A 14021-nucleotide genomic window follows, 5' to 3' on the forward strand; every position below is an offset into this window, starting at 1 on the left:
GTCTTCATAGCTTTCGTTCACCTATCACATAAGGGGCACGTGGTGCTCGGCAGTTTCCACAACGCTTATTCACAATGGTGCTGTTTGTCCACTAACGACACACTTTCACCACAGCAGTACGAGAACAGTTGCGGAACAACTTACACGACCAGCAGCAAATGTGCAAGTTGCACTGCGACCCCATTCATTCCTATGGCAGCCCCACTACACTGTGATACTTGCGCTTGACACAAAATCGCTGTGTAGACGTACCCTTAGACATTTTTAGCATTGAACAGTATAGCACGTATAGCTATATTATAGTGAAAAGCTATCAGAATGCACAAACACATCTGTTTTCTTGCAGTGTTCCTTTTTGCTTGCATCTATGCTTCTTTTTCACATGTATGAATTACAGTCTGCGGAAAATAGGTGTCAAACTGGCAATATAACCTGAAGTTGGAAAAACATATTAATTCCTTAAAGACAACCTCTTTAAATGTCATCATTTCCCAACAAATTCAGCAGGATCTCTTGTCAATGTAATACAAATGTCTGTCTCTGGGGAAACAGGGATCAAAAATATCAGATTTTTACATGACAGATCCTTTATTCCTCTGGATATAATTGGCACCATAAGTGTCTAGCACTTCTCCTCTCCCCATAGTAATTAACACGCAGAGATTGCTGACACCAATCGTATATATATGTATGTTACTAGCTTCAAATATAGAGTAGATGTTGGGGGTCATTTACAAAGACCAGAGTTTTACGCAGGTCTTTGATTCCCCCCCGCGCAGCTGGAGGATTTGCCTAATTTATGATGAAGCATGCGACCCAACATAAGTTAGGTACATCTACGGCTATCTGTGCACCTGGAGTGAAAATTTACTCCACTCAATGAATGGAGTAGATTTCCGGCATATTTTATGTCTAAAACGAGTGTAAATGTGCCGTATTTTTCAGACTATAAGACACACCGGACTATAAGACGCACCTACGATTTGGAGGAAGAAAATAAGAAAAAAATATTTTTCATCAGACCTTAGATCAGACCCCCATATCAGACCCCAATTCTTAATCAGACCTCAGATCAGATCCCAGAATCAGATCCCCAAGCTCAATCAACCTCAGATCAGATACCCCAAGCCTCCATCAGACCCCCCAGCCTCAGATTAGCCTCCCATAAGACCCCCCCAGCTCCACTTAGCCACAGATCAGACCCCCCAGCCCCATCAGCTTCAGATCAGCCCACATCAGATTCCCCCAGCCCCCATCAGACCCCCAATAAGACCATATCAGACTCTGATCGCATTCCCCAGTCCCTATCAGACCACAGAAAAAAATATAACAACATACATCTCTTGTTTCAGATGGCGCCACACATCTAGGACTCAGCGCACCGCTTCTTAGAGGTCCTGCTGCGTACTGTGACCTGACACACACAGCAACAGGTCATAGTGCGCGCCTATGTGCACTATGTCCAGCATCTGTGCATGGTCAGGAGACCACACCGGTACCCGGAAGAAGACCAGGCTTGATGAGTACAGCAGGCACAGTGCTGCCCTTACCTCCCCATGCCTCCTGCATGCTAATGAACACTTCCAGAAAATGGAAGAGGTGATTAGCATTCAGACTATAAGACACACTGCCACTTTTCTCCCATTTTTTGGGGAAAAAGTGCATCTTATAGTCCAAAAAATATGATAAGTGAATATGCTGGGGCTGATGCTGCCTGACTCGTTTCTTCCACTCCCAAGTGGCGAAGAAGGCGTAAAAACACAGCGTGGGACAAAATATTGTTGTATAGGGATTAAAAAGCCACAAAACAGGATCCTGAGAGTTTTTTTTACATGAATTTTGCGTTAGTAAATGACCCCCATTGTCTTGATTATTTACATTGTTGGCAGTGAAGGGGTCTTTCCCTCGCTGGTGCACGTGCAGACATACAGCAGATATGTCCTGTTTCAGCTTGATTATGTCTCCCATTCTGATGCAAATTCACGGATCTTTCTCACTTTTCATAATAGGGAAGTGGGCTGGAATAGGATCCCTTTGTTCTCAGCCTTCATCCCTCTCTTTCAGCACAGGATGGAGGACATTAACCATTTCAAGACTGGACTTTCATACCCGCTAACCATCTGCTTATAACATCTCTAATGATACAGATGGTACAGTACATAATGTACAGTAGAAAAGTGCACATAAATATGATGGTATATATAGAACTACATACTCCTACACAGTGTGTCACCAGGAGGCGATGCATTTATCATGTGTTTGTATAACATTATAATTCAGGTACTGTTCTGTGTGACCGAGCATGGAGAAATATGTCATACGATAACCTGTTTATCAGTGCAAATGATAAGGATACTGCAAGTCATCTAGCTGGTCCGTGACCTTGGAATGTATTACCAGTTGGATGGCTTCCTTGAGTCTAGTTCCCAGACGACATACTGTATAATAGAGAACATTGTGTTGTCATGTCCATAACACAATATGAATTGAGCAGGGTCGCAAACGGGACAATGGGTCCTAAACCTGAAAGAAAGCAAAGCAATGACAATGGGGTTATATACTAACAAAGCAACCTCAAGACCCATATCAAGGAATGACATATTTTCTGTTTTTATGTTATGGACTGATCAAAGGTGAATGCTGATTAGAATGTATGAATTGCTTTCTGTTATAGCTCACCGACATGCCAATAGTTTTCCTGTGCAAGTGATTGGAAAAAAAATCTATTTTGACAAGAGAGTTCTACTAAAGACTAAATACGGTAGGTTATCCTATGATTAATGTAAAAAAAAAATGAAAATCAGAAACAATATAGTACATAATAAAGTCCTAACAAAGCTGTAACCAGCCCAGTAGGTCACATACATCCAGAGATCTTCCCATTCAGTGCTCCAATTGCTAAGCTAGATTTATTTCAATTTGGCAGCTCAGGGGGATTGTACTTTCTCATCAGACGTCTCTCATGGGGACATGACTTTTCTGCTTCAGCTGCTTCCCTATAAATGTCAGAACGAATAATATATCTGGATTTTGGCGATATTTGAAGGATCGAGCTGAGCATGTGCGACCACCTCAGAGATGCTACTGAGGTGGACAGAGAAATAAGGAAAAAAACAAACAGTCAGTGGCATGTCCTTTCTCACGGGGTCTCACTTCTTTCCTGCAGCTCCTTCCCTGTAATGCCTCATTCACACGTCAGTGATTTCCATCAGTGATTTTGAGCCAAAACCAGGTGTGACTTTAAACACAGAACAGGTGCAGATCTTTCCCTTATACCTCATGTCTGTGGAGGCTCCAAACCTGGTTTTGGCTCGCAATCACTGACGGAAATCCTTAACCAAAACACTGATGTGTGAATGAGGCATAACTGTCACAGCTTATAATATATCTGGCTTTTGGTAGTTGAAGGATGAAACTGAGCATGTGCGACCAATTCAGAGATGTTACGGAGGTGGACACAGAAATAAGGAAAAACAGTCAGTGGTACTAGATACATTTTAACCCCTTAAGGACCGGGTCATTTTTCACCTTAAGGACCAGACTGATTTTTGCAAATCTGACATGTGTCACTTTATGTGGTGATAACGTTAAAACACTTTTACTTATCTAGGCCATTCTGAGATTGTTTTCTCGTCACATTTTGTACTTCATGACAGTGGTAAATTTGAATCAAAATATTTCATTTTTATTATAATAAAAAATACCAAATTTCTATTTCTCTGCTTTTAAAACAGATAGTGATACCTCATATAATAGTTATTACTTTACATTTCCCATATGTCTACTTCATGTTTGGATCATTTTGGGAATGCCATTTTATTTTTTGGGGACGTTACAAGGCTTATAAGTTTAGAAACAAATCTTGAAATTTTTCAGAAAATTTCCAAAACCCACTTTTTAAGGACCAGTTCAGGTCTGAAGTCACTTTGTGAAGCTTACATAAAAGAAACCACAAAAAAATTACCGCATTTTAAAAACTACACCCCTCAAGGTATGAAAAACAGATTTTTACAAATGTTGTTAACCCTTTAGGTGTTCCACAAGAATTAATTGAAAATGGATATGAATTTCCCTTTTTTGGCAGATTTTTCATTTTAATCATTTTGTTTCCGCTAACAAAGCAAAGGTTAACAGCCAAACAAAATTCAATATTTATTGCCCTGATTCTGTAGTTTACAGAAACACCCCATATGTGGTCGTAAACTGCTGTACACAGCAGGGCGCAAAAGGAAAGGGATGCCATATGGTTTTTGGAGGGCAGATTTCACTGGGATAATTTTAACTTGCCATGTCACATTTGAAGACCCCCTGTTGCACCCCTAGAGTAGAAACTACAAAAAGTGACCCCATATTAGAAACTACGGGATATGGTGGCAGTTTTTTGGGTACTATTTTAGGGTACAGATGTTTTTTGGTTGCTCTATATTACACTTTTTGTAAGGCAAGGTAACAAAAAATAGCTGTTTTGGCACTGTTTTTATTTTTTTTATTTACAACATTCATCTGACAAGTTAGATCATGAGCTATTTTTATAGAGCAGGTTGTTACTGATGTGACAATACCAATTATGAATTTTTTTAGTATGAGATGACGGTTTGATTGGTACTATTTTGGCATGCATATCCTTGTTTGATCGCTTGCTATTACACTTTTTGTGATGTAAAGTGCCAAAATGGCTTTTTGATACAATTTTTATTAGATTTTTTTTACGGTGTTCACCTGAGGGGTTAAATCATGATATTTTTATAGAGCAGGTCATTACGGACGCAGCAATACCTAATATGTATACTTTTTTATTTATTTAAAGGGAACCTGTCACCTTTACTAGGCTACCCTCACTGAGCGTTTCTAAATGTTCATTGTGTTACCCTAAACATATAAATGACACTTTTAATTTCATTTGCAGACGAATTTAATAAGTATTATGCATTTTTGTACTTCCCGCCTTTTATGCAAATTAACAAGTCATAATTAGTCATATCTTACGTGTGTGACCAGAGAAGTGTCATATTTTCAAGCTCTGACTCATCTCAGGTTAATTTGCATATGTATCAAATCGTTTTTTTTACACAATAAAAGCACACAGAGCTATGGGGACTGGGTATTGCGGATGTGCTAGCGCCCATCTAGCAACCCATGTCCTCAGCTCTATACCCAAAATCCAGGTGACAGGTTCCCTTTAAGTTTTATACACTAATATCATTTTTGAAACAAAAAAATAATGTTTTAGTGTCTCCATAGTCTGAGAGCCATAGTTTGTTTTTTCTTTTTTGGGTGATTCTCTTAGGTAGGGTATTATTTCTGCGGGATGAAATGACGCTTTGATTGGTACAATTTTGGGATGCATATTAATTTTTGATCACTTGCTATTACACTTTTTGTGATGTAAGGTGACCAAATGGCTTTTTGACATGTTTTTTTTTTTTTTATGGTGTTCACCTGAGGGGTTGAATCATGTGATATTTTAATAGAGAAGATTGTTATGGATGCGGCGATACCTAATATGTATACTTTTTTTTATTTATTTCAGTTTTATACACTAATATCATTTTTGAAACAAAAAAAAATCATGTTTTAGTGTCAACATAGTCTGAGAGCCATAGTTTTTTTAGGTGCTCATTTGACGGTTAGATTGGTACTATTTTTGTGGGCATATGCCTTTTTGATCGCTTGGTATTGCACTATTAGTGATGTAGTGACAAAAATAGCTTTTTTGACAAAGTTTTTATTTTAGATTTTTTATGGTGTCTATCGGACGGGATGGATCATGTGATATATTTAAAGAGCCGGTCGTTACGGACGCGGCAATACCTAATATGTGTGTTTTTTATTTTATTTTCTATTTTTTATTATAAAATCATGGAAAAAGGGGCGTTTTTTCTTTTTTTTTTACTTGAAACAATATTTTTTTATTAAAAACACTTTTTTAACTTTTTTTTTAAAACTTTATTTCAGTCCCACTCTTGGACTTCAACTTTTGGGTGTCTGATCCCCTCTGCAATGCATTATAATACATCTGTATTGTAATACATTGCCTGTTCGTGTACTACAGTGAGTAGTAAACAAACAGGTTGCCTAGGAAACCCACCCTGAGGCTGGATCTCCTGGGCACCCGTAGAAGGCAGGTCCCGATGACGTGCAAAGCATTGGGCAGTCTCTGCACGGCATCGGGCTGCCTTCTGACACATCGAGTCCCCGCCATAGCAGCGTGGGGACTCGATGCGCTCCTTCACCTGCCGCAAACCATTTCTATGTCGCGGTCAGCGCGGACCGCTGCATAGAAGGGGTAAATCCGACGGCATCGGCTTGTACAGCGATGCCGGCGGATACAGCCAGACCCCTGCAGTGATCGGGTGCGCACACCACTCCGGTGCCTGCCCGATCAGCCTACCGTGCATGTACAGTGGAATGCATTCTGGCAATGCATTCCCCGCCGTACATGCACAGCGTTTTGCGTTAAGGGGTTAAAGAATAACTTGGTGGCTATGTAAAATGACATGCAATTATCAAAGTATTTAGATACAAGTCTAGGTTTGAAAAATGAAGAATATTTTTAAGAGGATAATCCCTTTGTTCTGACAGAAATGGCTATGGTCACCTCTAGTGAAGCTAGGAATACAGGATGCATTGGGAACATAACAATTGTATATGTATAAATGATAAAATCTGCAGGATCAGTCAGCATGGGGGTTGTTTGAGACTCGAGGACACCTTTATTGTGCATGTAAACTGCAATAGGTTGAGATTATTTCAGGGCACAGGTGCAGATATTGTTCGGGTGTATCTTCTGTGCATAAAGACTCATGTGGTAAACAATCTGCTGAGTTGGAAGGGAATCATCATTGCATCTTAAATCACTGAGGCATGAGACCCAGAGTCCCAGGTGTCTCTCATCCATAGCAAATTATTAATTCAATGTAATTATTCTAAACATTGCTTCTTTTTTTTTTTTTTTTGCTTCTGGGGCAACGTGAGTTCCAAGCATCTATCTCCAGAAGACCCCGGTCTTCAGTGTATTTAAACCGTTATACGGTCTTTTAATATGCTATGACTAAGAGTGCTTGTACACTCAAAACATACGTTGATTTTAACTGCTATGTATCCTGGTGTTCAGTAAAGGATAGATTATTTTATGGGGTGCTGAACCTAATTTTCTATTTGAATTCTTCCTCCTGGGAACAAGCCTTGTGTTCATGCACCACACTGCTATCGGCTGAGCTGACACTCTTTTAACTTGTTAACTTAAACTTTATCTGTCACCATAATTACACAGACCAATGTGCAGCATGTTAAAGAGTGGGAAGAGTTGAACAGATTGATATATTGTTTTGTGGGAAGTATTCAGTAGAACTTGTGTTTTATGTATTTATATCTCTGCTCATTCTGAGCTTAGGAGTCATGTGGGTGGTCCTTCTCAAAAAACTGACAGCTATCCTTCTATGCAATTATACAGGGGTAGGATTGGGACCACCCACTTAGCTCCCAAGCGTAGAATGAGCAGAGATATAAATGCATAATATACAAGTTATACTTTTCCCACAAAACTATATACAATCTGCTCAGCAAATCCAGCTCCATAACATGGTACCTGCTTTCTGGAAGCAGGGTGAAGATGTCCTAACAGTAGGTGAATATTTCAAATGCCAGTTAGGGGCTGAACATTTATTAAGTGGAGCTAGCAAGTTCTTCACACTGAGCCATCTTCATCAATCGAATGCACCAAAAGATCTTACGCGTAGTTGTTCCCCCATCCCACTACACTTGAAGCCTGAGGTTTCTATTATGGAGCTCCCAAGGGAGTCTAAGTGTAGGAAGTAAAAAGTACTGTTTCCATATAGCACACAATTATAGGGGTTTTCGGGTTCAGAATATTGATGGCCATCAATGCCAAATTGGTGGAGGTCTGACTCTTGGCAATCAGCTGTTTGTGCGCTGTCCACTTAGTAGCGTGAACGGAATGAATCTGCAATATCTTGCACTGCTTCTATTAGATATATTAGGATAAGTATAGGGATGGCACTCTAGTCATAGGTATTGCATGTAAAAGAATATTTTATTAGTGGGCTGGTATATGCCAGCTGTTGGAAAAAAGATATATAACTAGTAAAAGATAGCGTTCTCCTGGAAGTATAAAATGTGGACAATATTATATCAATTCACAAATTGTGGACTAAAAAGCAACAATGCATAAAAAAGTAACAATGCATAAAAAAGAGTAGATTGCTGACATAAGTATGTGGCTCGTCTCCGTCAACTACTACGTGTATAAGTAGTGATGGATCCTAGGCACAAAATGGCGTTCTCCTTTGAAGTGAAAAATGTAGAACAGTAGAATAATAGTGTATACAGTACATACAATAAATAAGATGATGGTAGTATGAAAGGTGAGATAGTAAAAGTCCAATCTTGTCATATAAGGAACAAATATAGATGAGAGGTGGGGGCCCCCTTTTTTTTGAGGGAATTAGTATCCGATCTGAATTTGCCCCCTTTGTTTCAGATGGGTAGAATGTTTCACCTCCGGTTGGTAATAATTTGTTTCCACAGTTGTCCCACAATAATGTTATAATAGAGTACTGCTGTTTTTAGCAGGTACGTTACCCTCCTGTAGATGAGATGTGGGTTGGTGAGCGGCTCCTGGCGTCCACGTGTCTTCTTCCCGCTCAAAGACTTACTTCCTGCTTACGGAGCTGTATGCTCGGCCCGTCTACTGCTGCGGCTGTGCGTGACTTACGGTGACGTCACCTGCGCTTACTGACTCTCCCGTTCAATTTCCATCGGCGTTACACGTGCTGTCCGATGGCGGGAATAAGAGGCTGCGGTTTTTTTCAAAAGTAAAGCGTGCTCCGGAGCTGTTGGAAGTTCGGATCCTTTTAATTTTAGCTAGCTTGGTATGGGTATGGCTACCTCAAGTTACCCCATACGCGTTTCGGAGCTCACTGCTCCTTCATCAGTGGGAAACTGATTCCCACTGATGAAGGAGCAGTGAGCTCCGAAACGCGTATGGGGTAACTTGAGGTAGCCATACCCATACCAAGCTAGCTAAAATTAAAAGGATCCGAACTTCCAACAGCTCCGGAGCACGCTTTACTTTTGAAAAAAAACGCAGCCTCTTATTCCCGCCATCGGACAGCACGTGTAACGCCGATGAAAATTGAGCGGGAGAGTCAGTAAGCGCAGGTGACATCACCGTAAGTCACGCACAGCCGCAGCAGTAGACGGGCCGAGCATACAGCTCCGTAAGCAGGAAGTAAGTCTTTGAGCGGGAAGAAGACACGTGGACGCCAGGAGCCGCTCACCAACCCACATCTCATCTACAGGAGGGTAACGTACCTGCTAAAAACAGCAGTACTCTATTATAACATTATTGTGTGACAACTGTGGAAACAAATTATTACCAACCGGAGGTGAAACATTCTACCCATCTGAAACAAAGGGGGCAAATTCAGATCGGATACTAATTCCCTCAAAAAAAAAGGGGGCCCCCACCTCTCATCTATATTTGTTCCTTATATGACAAGATTGGACTTTTACTATCTCACCTTTCATACTACCATCATCTTATTTATTGTATGTACTGTATACACTATTATTCTACTGTTCTACATTTTTCACTTCAAAGGAGAACGCCATTTTGTGCCTAGGATCCATCACTACTTATACACGTAGTAGTTGACGGAGACGAGCCACATACTTATGTCAGCAATCTACTCTTTTTTATGCATTGTTGCTTTTTAGTCCACAATTTGTGAATTGATATTATATTGTCCACATTTTATACTTCCAGGAGAACGCTATCTTTTACTAGTTATATATCTTTTTTCCAACAGCTGACATATACCAGCCCACTAATAAAATATTCTTTTACATGCAATACCTATGACTAGAGTGCCATCCCTATACTTATCCTAAAAACTCTTTACATACAAGCGTTGGGTATGCTCTGTTCGGATAGAGCACCTTATTCCATTCTTTGGGTCGTAGTGAGCCGCCCTATATTTATACTTCTATTAGATATATGGCAAATAGAAGGTTCGATCCAAACAATGAAGAGGCCATGGCTCCTTCAAACAGCTGAGAGTCAGACCCCAACTGATCTAAAGGCCTAAATGAGGGATAGGCCATCAGTATTCTGAACCCATAAAATCTCTTTGATATATTCCAGACCTCAAATTGCATTCTTCATGGGGGCGTTAAGCAGGTGTCTTATAGTTTAAAATGTCTCTCTTAGTGAAGGCCATCCAGGGGCGAACTGACAGCTCCTGGGGCCCCCGGGCAACAGGAGATAATGGGGCCCCTGTGTTCCCACCCACCCTCAAACCACACCCACACACAGCCCCAACCACATATCGCACCACCAACATCACCTACACTTGGTACAGAATTTCTCTTCACTATGTTCAAAATAAATGTTTACTAATTTAAAAAAAATATAATCACGCCCTCCACCACAACACAAGCGTATCTCAGACTCAGTGTATCGCATAACTCCACAGCAATACAACTCACAGTAATGTGCGATGTGCAAGTACATCACAGATCACCTCATCAGGAATGTGCAGTGTGTGAGTATATCATAGCCAACCCACTGCTTTCCCATAGGGACGCATTGGGAGGCTTTTGCGCATGCGTAGCTTCATAAAGATACTTTGAATCAATGCATTTCTATGAGGAGTGTTTAGCGTGAATGCCAGTGTTGCACGTTGTGCTACACTGGACTAGGAAGCACCTCTATTGGCCGTCTGATGAGTGGCCACTAGAGGTGTTCCTTGGCAGTAATGTAAATACTGCCTTGTGGTTCTGGTGACTATAGTGTCCCTTAATATAGAGGGGGGAAAAGAATCAGCACAAAAGTATCAAATAAAATGTCTGTATCATTATTCAAAAAATGTAAAACGCACAACTTCTGACACAAATATATAGTATTTTGCAGATTACTTTCTCTTTTTCTTACAATGGGCAGATTGGGCACCCTTACTCACATAAAACAAGTGATATATAAATACTTACAGTTCTGAAGACTCCAGCAGGCTCAGGATCAGTGCTCTGGGCAGGGGGCAGCTGGGCTCAGGGATGGAAGTGGGCACCACTCTGCAGTTCAGGAAAGAGACCTATAAGACACACCTAGGTTTTAGAGGGGGACAATAAGAAAAATTATATTTTTCATTACACCTCAGGTCAGACCCCCAATGTTAATTAGACCTCAGCTGACAGCCTCAATCAGACCTTCAATGTTAATAAGACCCCAATAAGACCTCAAATCAGACCCCCAATCAGACATCAGCTCAGACCCCAATGTAAATGACCCCCAATCAGACCTCAGATGAGAGCCCCATGCCTCTCATAACCCCCATATCAGCCCCTATGCTTCTCATTAGCCCCCATAATCAGCCCTTATTCCTCTCAACCCCCATTATCAGCCCTTATGCCTCTAATCAGCCCCATGCCTCTCATCAGCCCCCATTATGCCTTTGAGCCCCCATTATGCTGCTCTCAGCCCCCATTATGCATTTCAGGCCCCACTATGCCTCTAAGCCAGCCCCCATTATACCTCTCAGCCCCCATTATGCCGCTCTCAGGCCCCCCCATTATGCCTCAGCCCCCATTATGCCTCTCAGCCAGCCCCCATTATGCCTCTCAGCCAGCCCCATTATACCTCTCAGCCCCCATTATGCCTCTCGGGCCCCCCATTATGCCTCTCAGCCAGACCCCATTATGCCTCTCAGCCAGACCCCATTATGCCTTTCAGCCCCCATTATGCCTCTCAGGCCCCCCATTATGCCCCTCAGCCCCCAGCAGCCTGGCAATCATGCCCCCAGCAAAAATAAATAAAACACTTACCTCTCCTGCTCCTGGACTCCGACGCTCCGACCGCAATTTTCTTCCTCCTACTGTTGGCTGGTGCGCACAGCCTGAAGTCACAGAGCGACTTACACTGTGCGTAGCCCTGCACAACCGACAGATAGGACCAGGAAGCGGTGATCCTTCACTGCTTCCCGGTCCTCCGGTACTAATCAGCGCTTCCAAAATGGAACCGCTGATTAGTATTCACGGTGAGTCCTTCACTATGCGATCCACGCAAGATAGGATTGGGACACACACGGAGCCGGCGGAGTGGAGGCAGTTGCCAGCGGGGTCTTACGCCCGAATGGTCAGTCTGCCCCTGGGACCATCTGCAGGATAGGACGAGTGTACTGGTCAGTCCAGTTAATGGGCAATATCTATCAAACAGTGCTGTCAACGGATAGACAGATGGGTTTCTTTGGTTTGGCTGGTATGAGGGGTAATGTCACAATCAGTGGGGGGGGGAAACTCCACACTGAACACAGGAGGGAAGGGGAACAGAAATTAGGGAAGAAACAGGTCACCTCCTAGACAACCCTAATCTGGGCCCTGACTACCTATCAATATGAATATACCTTGAAGGTAGGAATATTCATAAGCAGGATACCTAGGCCCTGATTTCCCTATAAGGCCCTGGAATAAGTATAGGACCAGAGAAACCCCATTTCTCCCCAGATGGACGAATGGAAGTTTCTGTCTAAGGCCCAGATACAACAACAGGGAATATAACAAATACAAACAAACGCAACACTTAACTTTTGTAGAGATGGAAGAACAGGAACATCAGAGAGGATCTCACACCAGCTCAGCCAGACCCAAATGAAGCATCAACTGCATAGTCAGAAGGGTGGGGTGAGACCATAAAGGGTAGAAGTGATGACCACTGAGCAACAGCTGAGAAAAGGGAAGTAGTCATTAACCCTATCAACACTGAATCAAGAGAAATCAAGGAGGCTTGATTGCTCCACGCTCAGCCAATTTCCTTGATTTCCTGAGTCACCTGAGGGACCATGACTGTTAATTTGCATACGTGCCTGAAAAAATTATTCTCCATACACTGCTGTGTCTCTTCAATAAGAAAGAGTACCCCCTTCCCCCCTGCTATGTAATGCCAATGGAAGAGGACTGTGTACATAGAGGGTTGGTTTTACCAGTGGTGTCCCAGATCTGCTCACAGGCACTGAATTATCACTTTGCTCTTCAATGTCATCTGGAGGGGTCCTTTAATAAGTTAAATGTAATCTTCTGAGCTATTGTGTGCTCTAATATTCTATCAAACCTCTATTAATACATAAGAGCTATTTAAATATGAAAGAAAGCTATTAACATGCAGGTCCCTTACTATTGATGCTCTGGGCCTATTCCTTCTCATATATCATTTTACACCGCAGTACAATTTGTAATAATGACTGTCCACATCACAGATCCGTCCGCTCAATGTCTCATTCACTCAGTCAAAAATAATATTTTCCTATGAAAGAGCCCAGCACTGCGTTGATGGATGCTGTCCTTGATGTGCTTTTCGCTTCTAAGCTGCAAATTAGGGAGAACAGTCAAGCAATTAGGCTTTATTTTTTCCAGCCAATATTTGGCACCAAAGCAGCACAGACACTAACAGTAGTACCCCAGACAACCAATTGTCCGCACCCTTTCAATTTACCTGTGGCAAAAATTAACCTTGTGAGGCCCATGCTTACTACTCTAAAAGTTACTACAAAAGTCCACATTTTTGTACATACAGCACTTGCAGAAAATGTTCCAAGTTTTTTTTTTTTGTTTTTTTTTCCACTGCTCATGACACTTTTGTCTTGGATAAGGCTTAGCAGAAAAGATAAGGGGGTAAGGTCTTCAGCCTGACACATTTAAAATAATGTATGCCATAAATTATAGTTGAAATCACTCTAGCTTGTAGCTGGCATAAGCTTCAATTTATGGTGCGTGGGCAACACAACTCCTAATAAAATTGGCACATCTCTCTCCAACTGACTTTTTACTAAAAACTTCTGCAATGAGCCTCTGAGGAGCTGATGCAGAGGATGGGAGTGGTAGTGACCACGATGAGGTGTTGTGTCACGGCGTACTCCCTCAGGCTGTTGCTACCTGGGGATTCATGCAGGGTCAAGGTGGTTTTAAGAATTAGGCCAGAAGTAAAAACATAATAGTCTGTCTTTACTTAG

The sequence above is a fragment of the Bufo gargarizans genome, chromosome 6, assembly GCF_014858855.1.
Source record: "Bufo gargarizans isolate SCDJY-AF-19 chromosome 6, ASM1485885v1, whole genome shotgun sequence".
Lineage (NCBI taxonomy): Eukaryota > Metazoa > Chordata > Amphibia > Anura > Bufonidae > Bufo > Bufo gargarizans.